This window comes from Anopheles moucheti, chromosome 2 (genome assembly GCF_943734755.1).
Source record: "Anopheles moucheti chromosome 2, idAnoMoucSN_F20_07, whole genome shotgun sequence".
Lineage (NCBI taxonomy): Eukaryota > Metazoa > Arthropoda > Insecta > Diptera > Culicidae > Anopheles > Anopheles moucheti.
The window spans coordinates 23,788,356-23,809,989 of record NC_069140.1 but is presented as its reverse complement, the minus strand read 5'-3'; positions in this window follow the sequence as shown (position 1 = coordinate 23,809,989).

The following is a 21,634-nucleotide window of genomic DNA, read 5'->3' as shown; positions in this document are numbered from 1 at the left end:
TTTGCCGCCATCTTGTGTCCGCCATCTTGTCTGCCATCTTGTGTCTGCCATCTTGTCCGCCATCTTGTCCGCCATCTTGTCCGCCATCTTGGCCGCCATCTTGGCCGCCATCTTGTGTCCGCCATCTTGTGACCGCCATCTTGTCCGCCATCTTGGCCGCCATCTTGTGACCGCCATCTTGCCCGCCATCTTGGCCGCCATCTTGTCCGCCATCTTGGCCGCCATCTTGTCCGCCATCTTGGCCGCCATCTTGTCCGCCATCTTGTGTCCGCCATCTTGTGTCCGCCATCTTGGCCGCCATCTTGTCAGCCATCTTGTGTCCGCCATCTTGGCCGCCATCATGTCCGCCATCTTGTCCGCCATCTTGTCCGCCATCTTGGCCGCCATCTTGGCCGCCATCTTGTCCGCCATCTTGTCCGCCATCTTGTCCGCCATCTTGGCCGCCATCTTGGCCGCCATCTTGTCCGCCATCTTGTCCGCCATCTTGTCCGCCATCTTGTGTCCGCCATCTTGTCCGCCATGTTTTCCGCCATCTTGTGTCCGCCATCTTGTCCGCCATCATGTCCGCCATCATGTCCGCCATCTTGTCCGCCATCTTGTCCACCATCTTGTGTCCGCCATCTTGGCCGCCATCTTGTCCGCCATCTTGTGTCCGCCATCTTGTCCGCCATCTTGTCCGCCATCTTGTCCGCCATCTTGTCCGCCATCTTGTGTCCGCCATCTTGGCCACCATCTTGTCCGCCATCTTGTCCGCCATCTTGTCCGCCATCTTGTCCGCCATCCTGTCCGCCATCTTGTCCGCCATTTTGTCCGCCATCTTAGCCGTCATCTTGGCCGCCATCTTGGCCTCCATCTTGTCCGCCATCATGTCCGCCATCTTGCGTCCGCCATCTTGTCCGCCATCTTGTCCGCCATTTTGACCTCCATCTTGTCCGCCATCTTGGCCGCCATCTTGTCTGCCATCTTGTCCGCCATCTTGTGTCCGCCATCTTGTCCGCCATCTTGTCCGCCATCTTGGCCGCCATCTTGTCCGCCATCTTGGCCGCCATCTTGTGTCCGCCATCTTGGCCGCCATCTTGTCCGCCATCTTGGCCGCCATCTTGGCCGCCATATTGGCCGCCATCTTGTCCGCCATCTTGTGTCCACCATCTTGGCCGCCATCTTGTCCGCCATCTTGTGTCCACCATCTTGGCCGCCATCTTGGCCGCCATCTTGTCCGCCATTTTGTGTCCACCATCTTGGCCGCCATCTTGTCCGCCATCTTGTCCGCCATCTTGGCCGCCATCTTGTCCGCCATTTTGTGTCCACCATCTTGGCCGCCATCTTGTCCGCCATCTTGTCCGCCATCTTGTCCGCCATCTTGGCCGCCATCTTGGCCGCCATCTTGTCCGCCATCTTGTCCGCCATCTTGGCCGCCATATTGGCCGCCATCTTGTCCGCCATCTTGTGTCCACCATCTTGGCCGCCATCTTGTCCGCCATCTTGTCCGCCATTTTGTGTCCACCATCTTGGCCGCCATCTTGTCCGCCATCTTGGCCGCCATCTTTGCCGCCATCTTGTGTCCGCCATCTTGTCTGCCATCTTGTGTCCGCCATCTTGTCCGCCATCTTGTGTCCACCATCTTGTCCGCCATCTTGTCCGCCATCTTGCCGGCATCTTGGCCTCCATCTTGTCCGCCATCTTGTCAGCCATCATGTCCGCCATCTTGTCCGCCATCTTGTCCGCCATCTTGTCCGCCATCTTGTCCGCCATCTTGTCCGCCATCTTGTCCACCATCTTGTGACCGCCATCTTGGCCGCCATCTTGTGTCCGCCATCTTGTGACCGCCATCTTGGCCACCATCTTGTGACCGCCATCTTGCCCGCCATCTTGGCCGCCATCTTGGCCGCCATCTTGTCCGCCATCTTGTCCGCCATCTTGTCCGCCATCTTGTCCGGAATCTTGTCCGCCATCTTTGCTGCCATCTTGTCCGCCATCTTGTCCGCTATCTTGTCCGTCATCTTGGCCGCCATCTTGGCCGCCATCTTGTCCGCCATCTTGTCCGCCATCTTGTCCGCCATCTTGTCCGCCATCTTGTCCGCCATCTTGTCCGCCATTTTGTCCGCCATCTTAGCCGCCATCTTGGCCGCCATCTTGGCCTCCATCTTGTCCGCCATCATGTCCGCCATCTTGCGTCCGCCATCTTGTCCGCAATCTTGGCCGCCATCTTGGCCGCCATCTTGTCCGCCATCTTGGCCTCCATCTTGTCCGCCATCTTGGCCGCCATCTTGTCCGCCATCTTGTGTCCACCATCTTGGCCGCCATCTTTTCCGCCATCTTGTCCGCCATCTTGGCCGCCATCTTGTCCGCCATTTTGTGTCCACCATCTTGGCCGCCATCTTGTCCGCCATCTTGTCCGCCATCTTGTCCGCCATCTTATCCGTCATCTTGGCCGCCATCTTGTCCGCCATCTTGGCCGCCATCTTGTGTCCGCCATCTTGTGTCCGCCATCTTGGCCGCCATCTTGTCCGCCATCTTGGCCGCCATCTTGCCCGCCATCTTGGCCGAAATCTTGTCTGCCATCTTGTCCGCCATCTTGTGTCCGCCATCTTGTCCGCCATCTTGTCCGCCATCTTGGCCGCCATCTTGGCCGCCATCTTGTCCGCCATCTTGGCCGCCATCTTGTGTCCGCCATCTTGTCCGCCATCTTGTCCGCCATCTTGGCCGCCATCTTGGCCGCCATCTTGGCCGCCATCTTGGCCGCCATCTTGGCCGCCATCTTGGCCGCCATCATGTCCGCCATCTTGTCCGCCATCTTGGCCGCCATATTGGCCGCCATCTTGTCCGCCATCTTGTCCGCCATCTTGTGTCCACCATCTTGGCCGCCATCTTGTCCGCCATCTTGTCCGCCATCTTGTCCGCCATTTTGTGTCCACCATCTTGGCCGCCATCTTGTCCGCCATCTTGGCCGCCATCTTGTCCGCCATTTTGTGTCCACCATCTTGGCCGCCATCTTGTCCGCCATCTTGTCCGCCATCTTATCCGTCATCTTGGCCGCCATCTTGTCCGCCATCTTGGCCGCCATCTTGTGTCCGCCATCTTGTGTCCGCCATCTTGGCCGCCATCTTGTCCGCCATCTTGGCCGCCATCTTGTCCGCCATCTTGGCCGCCATCTTGTCTGCCATCTTGTCCGCCATCTTGTCCGCCATCTTGGCCGCCATCTTGTCCGCCATCTTGTCCGCCATCTTGTCCGCCATCTAGGCCACCATCTGGTGTCCGCCATCTTGTCCGCCATCTTGTGTCCACCATCTTGGCCGCCATCTTGTCCGCCATCTTGTTCGCCATCTTGGCCGCCTTCTTGTCCGCCATCTTGTCCGCCATCTTGGCCACCATCTTGTCCGCCATCTTGTGTCCGCCATCTTGTCCGCCATCTTGTCCGCCATCTTGACCGCCATCTTGTCCGTCATCTTGTGTCCGCCATCTTGTCCGCCATCTTGTCCGCCATCTTGTGTCCGCCATCTTGTCCGGCATCTTGTCCGCCATCTTGTGACCGCCATCTTGGCCGCCATCTTTTCCACCATCTTGTCCGCCATCTTGTGTCCACCATCTTGTCCGCCATCTTGGCCACCATCTTGTTCGCCATCTTTTCCGCCATCTTGTGACCGCCATCTTGGCCGCCATCTTGTCCGCCATCTTGTCCGCCATCTTGTCCGCCATCTTGTCCGCCATCTTGTGTCCGCCATCTTGTCCGCCATCTTGGCCGCCATATTGTCCGCCATCTTGTCCGCCATCTTGTCCGCCATCTTGTCCGCCATCTTGGCCACCATCTTGTCCGCCATCTTGTCCGCCATCTTGGCCGCCATCTTGTCCGCCATCTTGTCCGCCATCTTGTGTCCGCCATCTTGTCCGCTATCTTGTCCGCCATCTTGTGTCCGCCATCTTGTCCGCCATCTTGTCCGCCATCTTGGCCGCCATCTTGTCCGCCATCTTGGCCGCCATCTTTGCCGCCATCTTGTGTCCGCCATCTTGTCTGCCATCTTGTGTCCGCCATCTTGTCCGCCATCTTGCCGGCATCTTGGCCTCCATCTTGTCCGCCATCTTGTCCGCCATCATGTCCGGCATCTTGTCCGCCATCTTTTCCGCCATCTTGTCCGCCATCTTGTCCGCCATCTTTTCCGCCATCTTGTCCGCCATCTTGTCCGCCATCTTGTCCACCATCTTGTGACCGCCATCTTGGCCGCCATCTTGTGTCCGCCATCTTGTGACCGCCATCTTGGCCGCCATCTTGTCCGCCATCTTGGCCGCCATCTTGCCCGCCATCTTGGCCGCCATCTTGTGTCCGCCATCTTGTGTCCGCCATCTTGGCCGCCATCTTGTCCGCCATCTTGGCCGCCATCTTGTCTGCCATCTTGTCCGCCATCTTGTGTCCGCCATCTTGTCCGCCATCTTGTCCGCCATCTTGTCCGCCATCTTGTCCGCCATCTTGGCCGCCATCTTGGCCGCCATCTTGTCCGCCATCTTGGCCGCCATCTTGTGTCCGCCATCTTGGCCGCCATCTTGTCCGCCATCTTGGCCGCCATCTTGGCCGCCATCTTGGCCGCCATCTTGGCCGCCATCATGTCCGCCATCTTGTCCGCCATCTTGGCCGCCATATTGGCCGCCATCTTGTCCGCCATCTTGTCCGCCATCTTGTGTCCACCATCTTGGCCGCCATCTTGTCCGCCATTTTGTGTCCACCATCTTGGCCGCCATCTTGTCCGCCATCTTGGCCGCCATCTTGGCCGCCATCTTGTCCGCCATTTTGTGTCCACCATCTTGGCCGCCATCTTAGCCGCCATCTTGTCCGCCATCTTGTCCGCCATCTTATCCGTCATCTTGGCCGCCATCTTGTCCGCCATCTTGGCCGCCATCTTGTGTCCGCCATCTTGTGTCCGCCATCTTGGCCGCCATCTTGTCCGCCATCTTGGCCGCCATCTTGTCCGCCATCTTGGCCGCCATCTTGTCTGCCATCTTGTCCGCCATCTTGTCCGCCATCTTGGCCGCCATCTTAACCGCCATCTTGTCCGCCATCTAGGCCACCATCTGGTGTCCGCCATCTTGTCCGCCATCTTGTGTCCACCATTTTGGCCGCCATCTTGTCCGCCATCTTGTCCGCCATCTTGTTCGCCATCTTGGCCGCCTTCTTGTCCGCCATCTTGTCCGCCATCTTGGCCACCATCTTGTCCGCCATCTTGTGTCCGCCATCTTGTCCGCCATCTTGTCCGCCATCTTGACCGCCATCTTGTCCGCCATCTTGTGTCCGCCATCTTGTCCGCCATCTTGTCCGCCATCTTGTCCGCCATCTTGTGTCCGCCATCTTGTCCGGCATCTTGTCCGCCATCTTGTGACCGCCATCTTGGCCGCCATCTTTTCCACCATCTTGTCCGCCATCTTGTGTCCACCATCTTGTCCGCCATCTTGGCCACCATCTTGTTCGCCATCTTTTCCGCCATCTTGTGACCGCCATCTTGGCCGCCATCTTGTCCGCCATCTTGTCCGCCATCTTGTCCGCCATCTTGTCCGCCATCTTGTGTCCGCCATCTTGTCCGCCATCTTGGCCGCCATATTGTCCGCCATCTTGTCCGCCATCTTGTCCGCCATCTTGTCCGCCATCTTGGCCACCATCTTGTCCGCCATCTTGTCCGCCATCTTGGCCGCCATCTTGTCCGCCATCTTGTCCGCCATCTTGTGTCCGCCATCTTGTCCGCTATCTTGTCCGCCATCTTGTGTCCGCCATCTTGTCCGCCATCTTGTCCGCCATCTTGGCCGCCATCTTGGCCGCCATCTTGTCCGCCATCTTGGCCGCCATCTTTGCCGCCATCTTGTGTCCGCCATCTTGTCTGCCATCTTGTGTCCGCCATCTTGTCCGCCATCTTGCCGGCATCTATGCCTCCATCTTGTCCGCCATCTTGTCCGCCATCATGTCCGCCATCTTGTCCGCCATCTTTTCCGCCATCTTGTCCGCCATCTTGTCCGCCATCTTTTCCGCCATCTTGTCCGCCATCTTGTCCGCCATCTTGTCCACCATCTTGTGACCGCCATCTTGGCCGCCATCTTGTGTCCGCCATCTTGTGACCGCCATCTTGAACACCACCTTGTGACCGCCATCTTGCCCGCCATCTTGGCCGCCATCTTGGCCGCCATCTTGTTCGCCATCTTGTCCGCCATCTTGTCCGCCATCTTGTCCGCCATCTTGTCCGCCATCTTTGCTGCCATCTTGTCCGCCATCTTGTCCGCCATCTTGTCCGCCATCTTGGCCGCCATCTTGGCCGCCATCTTGTGTCCGCCATCTTGTGACCGCCATCTTGTCCGCCATCTTGGCCGCCATCTTGTGACCGCCATCTTGCCCGCCATCTTGGCCACCATCTTGTCCGCTATCTTGGCCGCCATCTTGTCCGCCATCTTGGCCGCCATCTTGTCCGCCATCTTGTGTCCGCCATCTTTGCCGCCATCTTGTGTCCGCCATCTTGGCCGCCATCTTGGCCGCCATCTTGTCAGCCATCTTGTGTCCGCCATCTTGGTCGCCATCATGTCCGCCATCTTGTGTCCGCCATCTTGGCCGCCATCTTGACCGCCATCTTGTCCGCCATCTTGGCCTCCATCTTGTCCGCCATCTTGGCCGCCATCTTGGCCGCCATCTTGTCCGCCATCTTGTCCGCCATCTTGTCCGCCATCTTGTCCGCCATCTTGTGTCCGCCATCTTGTCCGCCATGTTTTCCGCCATCTTGTGTCCGCCATCTTGTCCGCCATCTTGTCCGCCTTCATGTCCGCCATCTTGGCCGCCATCTTGTCCACCATCTTGTGTCCGCCATCTTGGCCGCCATCTTGTCCGCCATCTTGTGTCCGCCATCTTGTCCGCCATCTTGGCCGCCATCTTGGCCGCCATCTTGTCCGCCATCTTGTCCGCCATCTTGTCCGCCATCTTGTCCGCCATCTTGGACGCCATCTTGTCCGCCATTTTGTCCGCCATCTTAGCCGCCATCTTGGCCTCCATCTTGTCCGCCATCATGTCCGCCATCTTGCGTCCGCCATCTTGTCCGCCATCTTGTCCGCCATCTTGTCCGCCATTTTGGCCTCCATCTTGTCCGCCATCTTGGCCGCCATCTTGTCTGCCATCTTGTCCGCCATCTTGTGTCCGCCATCTTGTCCGCCATCTTGGCCGCCATCTTGTCCACCATCTTGGCCGCCATCTTGTGTCCGCCATCTTGGCCGCCATCTTGTCCGCCATCTTGGCCGCCATCTTGGCCGCCATCTTGGCCGCCATCTTGTCCGCCATCTTGGCCGCCATATTGGCCGCCATCTTGTCCGCCATCTTGTGTCCACCATCTTGGCCGCCATCTTGTCCGCCATCTTGTCCGCCATTTTGTGTCCACCATCTTGGCCGCCATCTTGTCCGCCATCTTGTCCGCCATCTTGGCCGCCATCTTGTCCGCCATTTTGTGTCCACCATCTTGGCCGCCATCTTGTCCGCCATCTTGTCCGCCATCTTGTCCGCCATCTTATCCGTCATCTTGGCCGCCATCTTGTCCGCCATCTTGTCCGCCATCTTGGCCGCCATCTTGTCCGCCATCTTGTCCGCCATCTTGGCCGCCATCTTGGCCGCCATCTTGTCCGCCATCTTGGCCGCCATCTTGTCCGCCATCTTGGCCGCCATCTTGTCTGCCATCTTGTGTCCGCCATCTTGGCCGCCATCTTGTCCGCCATCTTGTGTTCACCATCTTGGCCGTCATCTTGTCCGCCATCTTGTTCGCCATCTTGGCCGCCTTCTTGTCCGCCATCTTGTCCGCCATCTTGGCCACCATCTTGTCCGCCATCTTGTGTCCGCCATCTTGTCCGCCATCTTGACCGCCATCTTGTCCGCCATCTTGTCCGCCATCTTGACCGCCATCTTGTCCGCCATCTTGTGTCCGCCATCTTGTCCGCCATCTTGTCCGCCATCTTGTCCGCCATCTTGGCCGCCATCTTTGCCGCCATCTTGTGTCCGCCATCTTGTCCGCCATCTTGGCCGCCATCTTGTCCGCCATCTTGTCCACCATCTTGTGACCGCCATCTTGTCCGCCATCTTGTCCGCCATCTTGGCCGCCATCTTGTCCGCCATCTTGGCCGCCATCTTGGCCGCCATCTTTGCCGCCATCTTGTGTCCGCCATCTTGTCTGCCATCTTGTGTCCGCCATCTTGTCCGCCATTTTGTGTCCACCATCTTGTCCGCCATCTTGTCCGCCATCTTGTCCGCCATCTTGCCGGCATCTTGGCCTCCATCTTGTCCGCCATCTTGTCCGCCATCATGTCCGCCATCTTGTCCGCCATCTTTTCCGCCATCTTGTCCGCCATCTTGTGTCCGCCATCTTGTCCGCCATCTTGGCCGCCATCTTGTCCGCCATCTTGTCCACCATCTTGTGACCGCCATCTTGGCCGCCATCTTGTGTCCGCCATCTTGTGACCGCCATCTTGTCCGCCATCTTGGCCGCCATCTTGTGACCGCCATCTTGCCCGCCATCTTGGCCGCCATCTTGTCCGCCATCTTGTCCGCCATCTTGTCCGGAATCTTGTCCGCCATCTTTGCTGCCATCTTGTCCGCCATCTTGTGTCCGCCATCTTGGCCGCCATCTTGTGTACGCCATCTTGGCCGCTATCTTGTCCGCCATCTTGTGTCCGCCATCTTGGCCGCCATCTTGGCCGCCATCTTGGCCGCCATCTTTTCCGCCATCTTGTGTCCGCCATCTTGTCCGCCATCTTGTCCGCCATCATGTCCGCCATCTTGTCCGCCATCTTGTCCACCATCTTGTCCGCCATCTTGTCCGCCATCTTGTCCGGAATCTTGTCCGCCATCTTGTGTCCGCCATCTTGGCCGCCATCTTGTCCGCCATCTTGTCTGCCATCTTGTCCTCCATCTTGTGTCCGCCATCTTGTCCGCCATCGTGGCCGCCATCTTGTCCGCCATCTTGTCCGCCATCTTAACCGCCATCTTGTCCGTCATCTTGTGTCCGCCATCTTGTTCGCCATCTTGACCGCCATCTTGGCCGCCATCTTGTCCGCCATCTTGGCCGCCATCTTGTCCGCCATCTTGGCCGCCATCTTGTCCGCCATCTTGGCCGCCATCTTGGCCGCCATCTTGGCCGCCATCTTGTCCGCCATCTTGGCCGCCATCTTGTCCGCCATCTTGTGTCCGCCATCTTGCTCGCCATCTTGTCCGCCATCTTGGCCGCCATCTTGTGTCCGCCATCTTGTGACCGCCATCTTGTCCGCCATCTTGTCCACCATCTTGTTCGCCATCTTGGCCGCCATCTTGGCCGCCATCTTGTGTCCGCCATCTTGTGACCGCCATCTTGTCCGCCATCTTGGCCGCCATCTTGTGACCGCCATCTTGCCCGCCATCTTGGCCACCATCTTGTCCGCTATCTTGGCCGCCATCTTGTCCGCCATCTTGGCCGCCATCTTGTCCGCCATCTTGTGTCCGCCATCTTTGCCGCCATCTTGTGTCCGCCATCTTGGCCGCCATCTTGGCCGCCATCTTGTCAGCCATCTTGTGTCCGCCATCTTGGTCGCCATCATGTCCGCCATCTTGTGTCCGCCATCTTGTCCGCCATCTTGGCCGCCATCTTGTCCGCCATCTTGGCCTCCATCTTGTCCGCCATCTTGGCCGCCATCTTGGCCGCCATCTTGTCCGCCATCTTGTCCGCCATCTTGTCCGCCATCTTGTCCGCCATCTTGTGTCCGCCATCTTGTCCGCCATGTTTTCCGCCATCTTGTGTCCGCCATCTTGTCCGCCATCTTGTCCGCCATCATGTCCGCCATCTTGGCCGCCATCTTGTCCACCATCTTGTGTCCGCCATCTTGGCCGCCATCTTGTCCGCCATCTTGTGTCCGCCATCTTGTCCGCCATCTTGGCCGCCATCTTGGCCGCCATCTTGTCCGCCATCTTGTCCGCCATCTTGTCCGCCATGTTGTCCGCCATCTTGGACGCCATCTTGTCCGCCATCTTGTCCGCCATCTTGTCCGCCATCTTAGCCGCCATCTTGGCCTCCATCTTGTCCGCCATCATGTCCGCCATCTTGCGTCCGCCATCTTGTCCGCCATCTTGTCCGCCATCTTGTCCGCCATTTTGGCCTCCATCTTGTCCGCCATCTTGGCCGCCATCTTGTCTGCCATCTTGTCCGCCATCTTGTCCGCCATCTTGTCCGCCATCTTGGCCGCCATCTTGTCCGCCATCTTGGCCGCCATCTTGTGTCCGCCATCTTGGCCGCCATCTTGTCCGCCATCTTGGCCGCCATCTTGGCCGCCATCTTGGCCGCCATCTTGTCCGCCATCTTGGCCGCCATATTGGCCGCCATCTTGTCCGCCATCTTGTGTCCACCATCTTGGCCGCCATCTTGTCCGCCATCTTGTCCGCCATTTTGTGTCCACCATCTTGGCCGCCATCTTGTCCGCCATCTTGTCCGCCATCTTGGCCGCCATCTTGTCCGCCATTTTGTGTCCACCATCTTGGCCGCCATCTTGTCCGCCATCTTGTCCGCCATCTTATCCGTCATCTTGGCCGCCATCTTGTCCGCCATCTTGTCCGCCATCTTGGCCGCCATCTTGTCCGCCATCTTGTCCGCCATCTTGGCCGCCATCTTGGCCGCCATCTTGTCCGCCATCTTGGCCGCCATCTTGTCCGCCATCTTGGCCGCCATCTTGTCTGCCATCTTGTGTCCGCCATCTTGGCCGCCATCTTGTCCGCCATCTTGTGTTCACCATCTTGGCCGTCATCTTGTCCGCCATCTTGTTCGCCATCTTGGCCGCCTTCTTGTCCGCCATCTTGTCCGCCATCTTGGCCACCATCTTGTCCGCCATCTTGTGTCCGCCATCTTGTCCGCCATCTTGACCGCCATCTTGTCCGCCATCTTGTCCGCCATCTTGACCGCCATCTTGTCCGCCATCTTGTGTCCGCCATCTTGTCCGCCATCTTGTCCGCCATCTTGTCCGCCATCTTGGCCGCCATCTTTGCCGCCATCTTGTGTCCGCCATCTTGTCCGCCATCTTGGCCGCCATCTTGTCCGCCATCTTGTCCACCATCTTGTGACCGCCATCTTGTCCGCCATCTTGTCCGCCATCTTGGCCGCCATCTTGTCCGCCATCTTGGCCGCCATCTTTGCCGCCATCTTGTGTCCGCCATCTTGTCTGCCATCTTGTGTCCGCCATCTTGTCCGCCATTTTGTGTCCACCATCTTGTCCGCCATCTTGTCCGCCATCTTGTCCGCCATCTTGCCGGCATCTTGGCCTCCATCTTGTCCGCCATCTTGTCCGCCATCATGTCCGCCATCTTGTCCGCCATCTTTTCCGCCATCTTGTCCGCCATCTTGTGTCCGCCATCTTGTCCGCCATCTTGGCCGCCATCTTGTCCGCCATCTTGTCCACCATCTTGTGACCGCCATCTTGGCCGCCATCTTGTGTCCGCCATCTTGTGACCGCCATCTTGTCCGCCATCTTGGCCGCCATCTTGTGACCGCCATCTTGCCCGCCATCTTGGCCGCCATCTTGTCCGCCATCTTGTCCGCCATCTTGTCCGGAATCTTGTCCGCCATCTTTGCTGCCATCTTGTCCGCCATCTTGTGTCCGCCATCTTGGCCGCCATCTTGTCCGCCATCTTGGCCGCCATCTTTGCCGCCATCTTGTGTCCGCCATCTTGTCCGCCATCTTGGCCGCCATCTTGTCCGCCATCTTTGCCGCCATCTTGTGTCCGCCATCTTGTCCGCCATCTTGGCCGCCATCTTGTCCGCCATCTTGTCCACCATCTTGTGACCGCCATCTTGTCCGCCATCTTGTCCGCCATCTTGTCCGCCATCTTGTCCGCCATCTTGGCCGCCATCTTTGCCGCCATCTTGTGTCCGCCATCTTGTCCGCCATCTTGGCCGCCATCTTGTCCGCCATCTTGTCCACCATCTTGTGACCGCCATCTTGTCCGCCATCTTGTCCGCCATCTTGGCCGCCATCTTGTCCGCCATCTTGTCCGCCATCTTGGCCGCCATCTTTGCCGCCATCTTGTGTCCGCCATCTTGTCCGCCATCTTGGCCGCCATCTTGTCCGCCATCTTGTCCACCATCTTGTGACCGCCATCTTGTCCGCCATCTTGTCCGCCATCTTGTCCGCCATCTTGTCCGCCATCTTGTCCGGAATCTTGTCCGCCATCTTTGCTGCCATCTTGTCCGCCATCTTGTGTCCGCCATCTTGGCCGCCATCTTGTCCGCCATCTTGTCCGCCATCTTGTGTCCGCCATCTTGTCCGCCATCTTGTCCGCCATCTTGTCCGCCATCTTGGCCGCCATCTTTGCCGCCATCTTGTGTCCGCCATCTTGTCCGCCATCTTGGCCGCCATCTTGTCCGCCATCTTGTCCACCATCTTGTGACCGCCATCTTGTCCGCCATCTTGTCCGCCATCTTGTCCGCCATCTTGTCCGCCATCTTGGCCGCCATCTTTGCCGCCATCTTGTGTCCGCCATCTTGTCCGCCATCTTGGCCGCCATCTTGTCCGCCATCTTGTCCACCATCTTGTGACCGCCATCTTGTCCGCCATCTTGGCCGCCATCTTGTCCGCCATCTTGGCCGCCATCTTTGCCGCCATCTTGTGTCCGCCATCTTGTCTGCCATCTTGTGTCCGCCATCTTGTCCGCCATTTTGTGTCCACCATCTTGTCCGCCATCTTGTCCGCCATCTTGTCCGCCATCTTGCCGGCATCTTGGCCTCCATCTTGTCCGCCATCTTGTCCGCCATCATGTCCGCCATCTTGTCCGCCATCTTTTCCGCCATCTTGTCCGCCATCTTGTGTCCGCCATCTTGTCCGCCATCTTGGCCGCCATCTTGTCCGCCATCTTGTCCACCATCTTGTGACCGCCATCTTGGCCGCCATCTTGTGTCCGCCATCTTGTGACCGCCATCTTGTCCGCCATCTTGGCCGCCATCTTGTGACCGCCATCTTGCCCGCCATCTTGGCCGCCATCTTGTCCGCCATCTTGTCCGCCATCTTGTCCGGAATCTTGTCCGCCATCTTTGCTGCCATCTTGTCCGCCATCTTGTGTCCGCCATCTTGGCCGCCATCTTGTGTACGCCATCTTGGCCGCTATCTTGTCCGCCATCTTGTGTCCGCCATCTTGGCCGCCATCTTGGCCGCCATCTTGGCCGCCATCTTTTCCGCCATCTTGTGTCCGCCATCTTGTCCGCCATCTTGTCCGCCATCATGTCCGCCATCTTGTCCGCCATCTTGTCCACCATCTTGTCCGCCATCTTGTCCGCCATCTTGTCCGGAATCTTGTCCGCCATCTTGTGTCCGCCATCTTGGCCGCCATCTTGTCCGCCATCTTGTCTGCCATCTTGTCCTCCATCTTGTGTCCGCCATCTTGTCCGCCATCGTGGCCGCCATCTTGTCCGCCATCTTGTCCGCCATCTTAACCGCCATCTTGTCCGTCATCTTGTGTCCGCCATCTTGTTCGCCATCTTGACCGCCATCTTGGCCGCCATCTTGTCCGCCATCTTGGCCGCCATCTTGTCCGCCATCTTGGCCGCCATCTTGTCCGCCATCTTGGCCGCCATCTTGGCCGCCATCTTGGCCGCCATCTTGGCCGCCATCTTGGCCGCCATCTTGGCCGCCATCTTGTCCGCCATCTTGTGTCCGCCATCTTGTTCGCCATCTTGTCCGCCATCTTGGCCGCCATCTTGTGTCCGCCATCTTGTGACCGCCATCTTGTCCGCCATCTTGTCCACCATCTTGTGTCCGCCATCTTGTGTCCGCCATCTTGTCCGCCATCTTGTGTCCGCCATCTTGGCCGCCATCTTGTCCGCCATCTTGGCCGCCATCTTGTCCGCCATCTTGTCCGCCATCTTGGCCGCCATATTGGCCGCCATCTTGTCCGCCATCTTGGCCGCCATCTTGTGTCCGCCATCTTGTCCGCCATCTTGGCCGCCATCTTGTCCGCCATCTTGTGTCCGCCATCTTGTTCGCCATCTTGTGACCGCCATCTTGGCCGCCATCTTGTGTCCGCCATGTTGTCCGCCATCTTGGCCGCCATCTTGTCCACCATCTTGTGTCCGCCATCTTGTCCGCCATCTTGTGTCCGCCATCTTGACCGACATCTTGTCCGCCATCTTGGCCGCCATCTTGTCCGCCATCTTGGCCGCCATATTGGCCGCCATCTTGTCCGCCATCTTGTGTCCGCCATCTTGTCCGCCATCTTGTGTCCGCCATCTTGGCCACCATCTTGGCCGCCATCTTTTCCGCCATCTTGTGACCGCCATCTTGGCCGCCATCTTGTCCGCCATCTTGTGTCCACCATCTTGGCCGCCATCTTGTCCGCCATCTTGTCCGCCATCTTGGCCGCCATATTGGCCGCCATCTTGTCCGCCATCTTGTCCGCCATCTTGTGTCCGCCATCTTGTGTCCGCCATCTTGTCCGCCATCTTGTCCGCCATCTTGTCCGCCATCTTGGCCGCCATCTTGTCCGCCATCTTGGCCGCCATCTTGTCTGCCATCTTGTCCACCATCTTGTCCGCCATCTTGGCCGCCATCTTGGCCGCCTTCTTGGCCGCCATCTTGTCCGCCATATTGTCCGCCATCTTGTCCGCCATCTTGTCCGCCATCTTGGCCGCCATCTTGGCTGCCATTTTGGCCGCCATCTTTAGGGGAGGGGGGAGGGGGATGGAAGATGTTACGTCTTGAACAACATGCTCTCCTGGTATCGGAAATCTGAAAACAGCTGATTTGTATGAAAAGTTAGTGTATTAACATTGCATACCTTAAGGCGGAAAATTGGTTGCAAGGATAGCGTATAAACATTGCATACCTTACGGCGGAAAATTGGTTCGAAAGTTAGTGTATACACATTGCATACCTTACGGCGCAGTACCAGGAGCTACCTCTTCCGTGGATGCTCTCCTGGTATTATACATTCAAAAAATGGTAGTTTTCGAAGAAAATTTTTACAATCAGCGGGAAAGTTAGTGTTTAAACATTGCATACCTTTCGGCGGTTTTCGAGCAAAATTGCTGCAAAATTTTACTCGACTAACGGGAAAGTTAGTGTTTAAATATTGCATACCTTTCGGCGGTTTTCGACCAAAATTGCTGTACAAGGTGCTACCTCTTCCGTGGATGCTTTTCTGGAATCGGAAATCGGAAAACAGTTGGTTTCGTATGGAATTTCGTACCAGCCGACGGAAAGTTTGAGCGAGATGAAGGATGCTTTCCGTTTTATTGATATTACTTATTAGCGATCGTTCTCACGTGTTTGATATTATGCAATAGCAATTGTGATGTGCAAATTTGTCCCAAGCGGCAGATGTCACCTCTGGAAAAACATGCTCTTCTGGTATCGGAAATCTGAAAACAGTTGCGTGCGCGGGAACGGTATAGTGGTTTTCACAGTTGCCCAGTTGGTTTGGTCATTGGACAAATTTGTCAACTCTCGTGGCCCTGCACATATTAATGTGAATTTCGATCGCTCGCTTGATTTTCGCGTATGAAGTTTGATGCTCCAAGTTTAGGTCGGTTGTCCGTCCGTCAATAAATCCAAGAATTTCTGGGCCGATCACGTCGGTCATTGTGAGGACACTTGCGAGCATTTCGTCACATTTATACTTGCACATTTACATCAGCATGGCTCCTCTTCAGGCACAATTGGATAGTCAGTAGCAAATTGTAGGGATACAACACCACAAAGCACTCACTAATTTTTCTCAAACAAACTGAGTTTTCAATGCAAAAAACGAGACCGCTTTCAGCACGCACGACAATGCGTGGCTTGCAAATGGCTGCAAATGGCTTGCCGTATCATCAATTTGCGGGCAAATTTGTCGGTAAAAACGAACTAATATTTATCGGGGACATCAGCCCGAGCTGTGGTTGCATAAATTTTTTGGCCAGGAACCTGTATGAAATCCATATTCATGTACGTTTCGTCATCAATGAGAATGCAACCTGTGTACCTCATCAAAACCTGGTGATTCAATTTTTGCGCGCGTTTTTGCGATTAAATTTTGCTTCAGGGTTCTGTTGGGTTGTTTGATGCATGAAAAGAGCGGTAGCCTGCTTTTAACCGGATTCTTTCGATGGTACTTATGCTGGCACCGTTTTTTTTTTTGCAACTTCCCCATCGGAAAATCCAGGGTTAGCTTTCAGCGTCTTCAACCAGCGGCGGATCAAACGGTAGGCGGAGTAGGCGGTCGCCCAGGGCCTCGCCGTGTTGGGGGGCCCCAAACAACTTGTGCCGATTGTGCGATTTTTGGAAATTTAGCAGCAGAGTTAATTTATAGCACAAAATCTAATTTAAAAGGTAGAAAATTGATCGAAAATATCCTTAGATTTTATATATCCTTGGTAAGATAATTTTTTTTTATTTGATTAGCTATATCGGCCCGGTTACACGGCTACGCAAGAGAAGTATGCAGTGTATTCAAACTCCTTCTTCTTTATCGGCACGACATCTTCAGGATGTTTAAGCCAACCATTTCTAGTTTTTTTTTTACTTTATTTACCCGTAGGATAGTAAGTGCTGCGTACGGAGGTTTGGTGGTCCAAATGAAATTTTTCCGTGGTCCTGTCTTGTACAGACCGGCTGCGCTACGAATACACCTTCTGGCCGCCCCGTGAACCCTTATATGCCCTTTTACTTCAACCTATTCATGTATTCTATTTCTTGAACGGGATTTTTTCATCTGTTCGTAAATGATCCTACCGTTAGATGCTAGAATAGAAACCATGCTTGTTTTCACTTGCGTAATATTCGCCATTTCATACCTCATGGTTCTTGGAATACCATTTCTGTTTTTCTTGATTATTACTTATTCGAAGCTGGATTGTAGGTCCAGCTTAAGTCCACCCATCCCAAACTGTCCAAACACTGCACCATATCCCCGTGTAGAATACTGTTCAAACTACATTGTTGTAATCTCGGTAACATTTGCATCGTTGTTAGACTGGAATTGTTCTAAAATTTCCAATTCTAAATCCATACGGTTGAAGATCATCACCGCGAAATCGTTGATCTAAATTAAAAAAAGAACACGAAAAAAGATACTTGAAGAAATCATGTATGCATTGCCATAAAAACGATGTATTCAGTGAAGAACCTATCATAGTAGTCTTGCTAAACATTTACAGCTTGTGATGAGTGACCGAATTCTAAATGAACAGCACTTAATCAACAAACATATCAAATATTCCTGATACAAGTATTTTTATTCCAATGCTCTATTTAACATCTTTAAACCACTGCTATTCAAAGTAATGCACTGTAAAGTGATGGTCAAATAACATGGTGCCAAACATTCCGAGAGTACATCCACCCCCAAGCAGACGAAGGAGACTAACCGCGTGCAATAGGCACCCGTAATTGCTGTTGACCGCATTGCCAAAAAGATCCCCGCAAAATACACCCGCAATAAAACCGAACCACCCTCCCAAAAAAAAAACGCTAGCTCTTGGCTATTGTGCAAGAGGTGCCACAACACTAAGACTATCGCTTAAGCAACCATGTGCGTGCGAAAGCGTCCAGTGCGGCAGGCGTAATAGGCAAGAAATAATGCTTCCCAAAGTGTGCACAAACCGACCGGAAGAAAAATGGGTTAATGTTTCATTGACTCCTGGAAGTCGTTTGCCGAAGCATTATGCAGATGGCGTACGGATGGATCGCGGATTAAGTTTTTCGCCGGGATCAGCAAGGTAAACCGATCGCGCTCAGCTTCCATGCCGGTGCTCGCGAAGCACCGATCAATGAAACCGCCCGACTGCTTCGATCCCCCCCCCCCCCCCCCTCCCGGCACGGCGCAAACGCTTCGTCCACCGTTCTCGCCCATAAGTGCATCTTTTCCGGCGTCTCCAAAGCTGGGCGCGAGTTTGGGGCGGTCTCGAGTGTGGTAACTGTTCCCGATTTGATTCCACTCGAGCTGGCCGGAATTTGAGGCACAGCGCGCTGGTAATAACCATCCCGAGCCGGCACCTCGCATACTTCCCATCCTAGTTTCCCTTCCAAAGGGCATTGCGGTGCGCAGTACCCAACCGAAATTGGGTAATCATGAAAGCGCCATGCAACTCAGCACAACAGTCCTAGCTGCACTCGAGAGTCATCGGTGCCAGGTAATGTCTGGAGGTAATTACGGATGAAGCGCAGTTCAGCACAAGCACTGGAGGCCGAGCATTTGGGGTGGATGATTATCCACCTGCACCGTCACTCCCGGTGGGACGGAGCCACTCATTATGCACTGGTTTTAATGCTGGATCCCGTGGGCAGAACACTTTAGCCAGCGTGAAGTGTATGAATATCTAGTTAGGAGGATAGGCCTTTTTTTTCGGCTCGGTTTCGCTTTGCAACCGCACGCATTCCCAGCCCCAGAATCGCTTAATGGGAGCGGGATGAATTTTCATTCGTGTGCTAGTTACATGACAAATGATGTTTCGACAACAGCATCAGCGGGCTGATATCGGCCAAGGGTATGGTTTGTGGTATGTTGGTCAAGGGCGAACATAGTTTCGGAGCCAATGGGTACTTCGCTGTGTTTCGTACACAATGAAATGCGGCACTCGATGGGCGCATCGCATGTTTTTTTTTGCATCAGCTGGGACGGAAGGATACGGATCGACTAGGAACCGGTAACGACTCGTCAGGTGTCTTGATTAATGATTAAAGAGAGGGCAGTTTTTATAACCAACGAAAGAGACCACAAGCATACTTGGGCTTTCTTTAGATTACTCATGAAAGCGGATGATGTTAAAGATCATTATGAATAGGAAGCAAGTTGTGTTAGTCTTGCTATGTATCATAATCGTAATTTGTGCTTCTTCCTTTTTTAAATTTCCTTTTAATATTTTTTATATTTTAATTTGTAATTGAAAGCGATATTCGGAAATAACGCTTAGCTTTATTTGCCTCTGTATAAATGAATCATATTACTTGTTATTTTATTGTTCTCTAATGGAGAGTATTATTCAGTCAGGGAGAATGAGTAAACTCAATAATCTTTACGTAAAGTTGATCATCTACCAACAATTCCCAAATATTTCCTCAACAACCTTTCCCTAATCTTTTGGATGAACTGTTTGAATTATTTCACCACGTGTTGAAATATTTCATCGTTTTAGAATCGCATACTGTACCGAAAAATCTTTGCGTGCAATTGACTTCTTGCTTTGATGCCGCACATTGGTAGACCCTGCAGTCCTGTTATGGACAGCAACATAAAACATTTCTTTTCTTGCAATATAAAGTTTTCAAATGTTCTTCTTTATTCCTTCCATAGTCAATAAATCCTATAGAAATTAAAATAATAAATTATGGAAATTTTATTCTAAATGAAGTTAATATTACGGTTCATAAAATAGCTCGGCATAAACAGCTAAATTGATAACAATTTAAAGAGCATTCGGAATATTCGTTTTTAATTAATAAAGAGGAACGTTAACGAAAATTCAGAATTTTTAATGAAAAACTAAATTTTTGACAAACAAAATTAGCCAAGACACCATCCGGTATACACCATTCGGTGGGCTCATTGTAACGGAAAAGAGTTGGCCATCCCTGCTATTACGACGCTAGTTATGAAACATAACAACCTCCGGGTTTTTCCCGCCTTGTTTCTATAGAGCGTCCTGCAGTATCGTCCTGAAGATCGGTTGCTGCAAGGACTCTGTGTAAGTTTTTGAAACATAATTATAGTTTTAAATGGAATGTAAATCATATCAATTCAAGCAAAACGTTACACAAAAGTGAAATAAAGTGAGTTGGAGTTTGTGTGCAAGTGATTCGAAAGCTTCAGGGATTAGAACAGGCAGGGCATTTTGTGCGTGTGCCGGTTGCTGCCTTCCCCTAAGACCGTTATCAGTTAAGCGTACATTGTCCCTGTTGTAAACGATCCTCACATTGAACGTGCTGCAACAAAGTAAGTCGATCTTGATAATTGAATTGCTGTTTGAAGTGCTCAAGGGGACATGCACTTGATTACACTTCAGATAAAAGTGTGCTATTTGTGCAAGTGATTACCCCAATCTACGGGAGCAGATGTTAATAGACAATTAAACAGAACAGACTACTTATCTTTCCTATCAGCCGGTGGCGTATGGGTAAAAAGATGATTGAACAATCGGGAAGGATGTTCGGTTCGATTCCAACAGGAACGTGGTTGTATCAAAACAAAACAAAAACATCGATTTTGACAGCTCTAAACACGTGCCGTTCATGTGGGAATGTGTAAACCCTTCAGTGTGCAGGGATAGTTAGAGATGGCGGGAAATAAAAGGTGCTGGTTATGGAAGTAATTTTATGCGATGCTTTTCTTTTGCATATTGTAAAGCGATCATATTTGCATCAATTAAAACTTACGAGTTGAAACGGTTTCAAAATATTACCGTGTGTTTAGACGAATCTTAGCGATTACGCGGAATGTATTGAGCGAAACGTTTCCCTTTATTTGCAAGCCAAACCTGGATGTATCAAAAATATCTTCCTTGGTTATATAATACATTTGTTTCTATGTGATAAATTAAATGCAGTTTGATGGTTTTCCGTTGGCCGAGAAACATTTCTTCGAAAAGTACCAGTTTCCGAATGTATAGTACCAGGAGAGCATCCACGGAAGAGGTAGCACCTGGTAATTTTGCCAGCCTAAAGGTATGCAATGTTTATACACTAACTTTCCATACAAACCAGCTGTTTCCAGATTTCCGATACCAGGAGAGCATGTTTTTCAAGAGGTAACACCTGGTACCAGCCGAGCAATCAGAAATCACGCGCTTCCCGGTAGTTGCAATCCCAAATTGTTGCATGTAAGATGTTGCATGCCAGATGTTGCGCAACATATGTTGCGCGACATATGTTGCATGTCAGATGGTGTGCAACATATGTTGCGCAACATGTGTTGTGCAACATGTGTTGTGCAACATCCTGGTACTCGGCTGGTACCAGGTGTCACCTCTTGAAAAGCATGCTCTCCTGGTATCGGAAATCTGAAAACAGCTGGTTTGTATTAAAAGTTAGTGTTTAAACATTGCATACCTTACGGCGTATTGCATTGCAAGTTGGTTGCAAAGATAGTGTATAAACATTGCATACCTTTAGGCGGGCAAAATTACCAGGTGCTACCTCTTCCGTGGATGCTCTCCTGGTACTATACATTCGAAAACTACCAGTTTTCGAAGAAATTTTTCACGACCAACGGGAAAGTTAGTGTTTAAACATTGCATACCTTTCGGCGGTTTTGAGCAAAATTGCTGCAAAATTTTACTCGACCAACGGGAAAGTTAGTGTTTAAATATTGCAAACATTTCGGCGGTTTTCGACCAAAAGTGCTGTATGAGGTGCTACCTCTTCCGTGGATGCTTTCCTGGTACCGGAAATCGGAAAACAGCTGGTTTAGAATGGAATTTCGTACCAACCGACGGAAAGTTTGAGCGAGATGAACGATGCTTTCCGTTTCATCCATCTCCCTTACACTAGCGATCGCTCTCACGGATTTGACAGTATGCAATGCAATAGTGATGGGCAAATTTATTCCACGCTGAAGGTGTCACCTGTTGAAAAACATGCTCTCCTGGTATCGAAAGTCTGACAACAATTGTGTGCGCGGCAACGGTATAGTGGTTTTTTGCAGTTGACCAGC